This window comes from Myotis yumanensis, unplaced genomic scaffold (genome assembly GCF_028538775.1).
Source record: "Myotis yumanensis isolate MYYU_CA2020_CCGP unplaced genomic scaffold, mMyoYum1.0.hap1 SCAF_20, whole genome shotgun sequence".
NCBI classification, from domain to species: Eukaryota; Metazoa; Chordata; class Mammalia; order Chiroptera; family Vespertilionidae; genus Myotis; species Myotis yumanensis.
In genome coordinates, this window is record NW_027223771.1 from 13,590,612 (window position 1) to 13,594,895 (window position 4,284).

Sequence of the window (4,284 nt, forward strand, 5' to 3'; positions counted from 1 at the left end):
GGTGAGTGTGCTGTCCTATGTGCCAAGTAGCATGGAGTTTGTGCTGTTCTGCATTTCTGAGCCTCTCTCACCATGTGAGTGAGGTCTGGCCAGAGGCAAGGACAGCCATGAGTGGCTGCTCCCAGGCCATCCTGACACCACTCGTCTGCGCTCATTGCCAGCTGAATCCGCAAGCCAGGGGAGCCCTGGAGCCCTGAGTTACTGTGTGGAGAGGACCAGCTTTGGTGGCCCCCTGGCCCACATCATGGACCAAAGAGAGCAAGATTGTATGGGGTACAGACAATGAAAAGGCCTTCATGGCAGCCCTACATCATTACCCTAATGATACAGGTTTTGATGGACAATTAGAACCTCCCTATTTGACCACAGAGTAAAGTATCAAACCTTTAGTGAGTGACACTCTGTCTCTCATCTTCGTTTAACTCCTTCAAACTGGGATGTGTTGATTTCACTCACCAGCATTACTTCTTCCATCTCGCAATCAGGTTGACAGGAAAATTGGAGCCATCTCTGGAAGGAGAGAGCATATGAAGACAGGGTATTATTTTTACCTTAATTTTAAGCACCACTCTGTCAAGTACAAAGAGAAAAATTATTTATTTTCCTGCCCTTTAGCAGAGCATAGGTGTCTTTTCTGCAGTTGAGATCTGTAGATGGTTAAAAGGCACGTGCTTCCAACTACAGTGCTGCCTTTCTTGATTCTTGTCCTTGGGTGGCGTCACTCCTGGGCCCTGGGCCCAGGTCACAAACAAGACACCGAGAAGTGAATCTGCTCTGTCGACAAGACCCTGGCCCAGCGTTCCTGAAATGGCACCATAGGCCCATCCTTGTCACTTGGTGAATGTGGTTTAATGAAGCAGGGGGTCACTGTGGGAGGATTGCGCTGCCCATGTTGTGTTTTGTGAGATGCTTAAAAGGTTTGAAGCTCCTTTAAGAAACCAGGTGGTACAGTGAAGGAGCTGCTCCCCCTAGTGATCGCCTTAGAAGTGGCTGAGACACAGCAGCTGTACTAAAGGCTGTGGAAGCTCCGTGATGGGAGGAAAAGTTAACTGTGTAGGTCACTGGTCTGGATGGTGGCCCTCAATCCCACTGACCACCAGTTCCTGTGGGTAATTCCTTATACTCAGCCCTGACCCCAACTGGACCTGCAGGACCAGATTCTGTGGGGCAAAACAACCAAATCTGGGTCGCCCCTTTTATTTTTTAACCTTTAAAAAATATAATTGTAGATTCACATTATTTGTAAGAGATAATGCAGAGGTGGCCCATGGAATCTGACCTGTTTTCCCTCATTAATATCTTATAAAAATCTCACAACCAGGATATTGACAGTGGCCCAACCACCCATGTAGGGCGAATAGACAACAGCTCTACCCGATTCTCCTGCACCCAGGAGAGTGCCTTCTATTTTTTGTATACTTTTATCACAGTAATTTATACACAATGAAATTTACCATTTTAACTATTTCAGAGCGCTGTCCAATGGTGGTAAGTACATTCATATTGTTGTGCACCATCATCTCCATCACTGTTCTCATCTTCTCCAACTGAAGCTCTGTCCCCACTAAACAACAACTCTGCATCCACTCCCCCAATAATGATACCCTCCATCTTACCTCTGTCTCTATGACTCTGATGGCTCTAGGGATGTCATGTGAGTGACATTTGTCCTTTTGTGATTGGCTTATTTCATTGAGCCACTCAGGGTCCATCCAGGTTGTAGCATGTGTCACAATGGCCTATTTTTCTAAATAGAATATATTGGGGTGAGATTGGTAATGAAATCATGTAGCTTTCAGGTACACAGTTCTATAGTAGTACATCATCTGAATGTTGAATTATGTCTCACCGCCCTCCCCCCACTCACCCCCCCCGCTCCCAGGTCAGGTCTCCTTCCATCACAATTTATCCTTTCTAAACCCTCTTCTACCCACACCCCTCTCTCCCTGATAATCACCAAAATGCTGTCTGTGTCTATAAGTCTTTTCTTTGCTTAATCCCTTCACCTTATTCCCCTAGTTTCCCAACCTCCCTCCCCTCTGACAGTTGTCAGTTTTCTGTATCTATGAGCCTGTGTCTATTTTGATTTTAGTTTATTTTGTTCATTAGGTTCCACATATAAGTGAAGCCATAAGGAACTTGTAATTCTCTGACTGGCTTACTTCACTTCACTTAGCATAATACTCACCAGCTCCGTCCACGCTGTTGTAAAAGGTAAGATTTCCTTCATTTTCTTTCTCTGTGTGTGGGTGAGTAGTATTCTGTTGTGTTAATGTACCACAGCTTCTTCTCCACTCATCTGCTGCTGGGCCCTTGGGCTGCTGTGAAATCTTCACTATTGTAAATAATGCGGCAGTGAACATAGCATTGCATATATCCTTTCCGATCAGTGTTTCAGGTTTCTGCAGATATATTCTCAGAAGTGGAAATGTTAGGTCTATTTTTAATTTTGGAGGGAACTTCACACTGCTTTTCACAGTGGTTGCACCAATCTGCATTCTTCCCAAGAGTACACGAGAGTTCCCTTTTCTCCACATATTCACCAGCACTTGATGTTTGATTTATTGATGACAGCCATCCTGACAGATGTGAGGTCATGCCTCACCGTGATTTTAATTTCTATTTCTGTGATGATTAGTGATGCTCAGCATATTTTATTTGTGTAATACTCATGTGCAGATCCTCGTCGGAAAAGTGTCTATTTAGGTTCTTTGCTCATTTTTAAATTGGATTAATTTTTTCTGATATTGAGTTTTGAAGTTCTTCATGAATTTGGTATATTTAGCCATTATCACATGTATCCTTGGCAAATATGTTCCCCCATTCTGTGGGCTGTCTTTTCATCTTGTTGATGGTTTCCTTTGCTGTGCAACAATATTATAAATTGATGTAGTCCCATTTGTTAAGTTTTTCTATGAAAATTTATAGCCTGTACTTTCTTCTAGAACTCGTACATTTTCAAATCTCATTTTAAGTCTTTCATCCATTCTGAGTTTATTCTTCAATGTGGTATAAGAAGGTAATCTGCATTCATTTATTTTTCTACATTTCTAATTTTCCCAACAGCATTTATTGAGTAATCTATCCTACAACATTGTATGTTCTTGGGTCCTTCGTCAAATATTAATTGACCATAAATTTATGGGTTTATTTCTGGGCTTTTTTATTTCCCAGAAGGCACAGGTCACCTGCACAAGGATGACACAGTGATTTCCCAAACCCTAGTCTCCCCTCAGCCAGCCCATGTCCCAACACCACAGCGCAAGTCCTGCCCATCTCCCGCCTCCAGCAGCGCAAGTCCCAACATCACCCTCCCCCCCAAGCCCGAGTCCCGCCCGTCTCCCTCCCCCCCCAGCCCGGTCCCGCCCTTCTCCCTCCCTCCTCAGCCCGGTCCCGCCCGTCTCCCTCCCCCCCCAGCCCGGTCCCGCCCGTCTCCCTCCCCCCCCAACCCTGTCCGCCCGTCTCCCTCCCCTCCCAGCCCTGTCTGCCCGTCTCCTCCCCCCTGAGCCCGGTCCCGCCCGTCTCCCTCCCCCCCCCCAGCCCGGTCCCGCCCGTCTCCCTCACCCCCCAGCCCGGTCCCGCCCTTCTCCCTCCCCCCCCAGCCCGGTCCCGCCCATCTCCGTCCCCCGCAGCGCCAGTCCCGCCGAACTGCCGCGCCCCAACCCCGAAGTGGCGCCCATCTCCCTCCCACCCAACCCAGGCCCGCCCGTCTCCCTCCCCCCCCCAGCCCGGTCCCGCCTGTCCCCCTCCCCCCCAGCCCAGGCCCGCCCTTCTCCCGCCCACCCAGCCAAGCCAGCCTGTCTCTCACCCCCCCAGCCCTAGTCCCGCCCCCAGCCCAGGAAATATGGAATGCTTCAGGAATTTGTGTGTCACCCTTGCGCAGGGACCATGCCAATCTCGTCTGTATCATTCCAACTTTAGTATATGTGCTGTTGCCGAGTCGAAGACTGGGCTTTTTATTCTGTTCCGTACTATATTTCTTACTATTGCCTTGTAGTATAGTTTGATATCAGGTAGCATGATTCCTCCAACTTTGTTCTTCTTTCTCATGATTACTGTGGCTATTGGTTTGGTTTTCTTTTATTTGTTTTTGTTGTGTGTGTGTGTGTGTGTGTGTGTGTGTGTTTGTATTTGTTTATGTGTTGGGGTTTTTTTTGTACATCCATATAAATATTTCTGATATTTGTAGTCGCTCTCTGAAGTACGTCATTGGACATTTCAATGTTGTTAATTCTTCCTATCTTAGAACATCATTTATGCTTTGACATATTTGTATCTTCTTCA

At 46.9% G+C, this 4,284-nt stretch overlaps 1 non-coding gene across 1 annotated transcript; it reads right to left on the bottom strand.

Annotated features, from left to right (window-relative positions):
* Nucleotides 1-3,838: 3,838 nt before the first annotated feature.
* On the bottom strand, nt 3,839-3,948 carry LOC138998705 (U6 spliceosomal RNA). Its single transcript, XR_011469211.1, has one exon. It is a non-coding gene; the product is annotated as a U6 spliceosomal RNA (small nuclear RNA).
* Nucleotides 3,949-4,284: the final 336 nt, after the last annotated feature.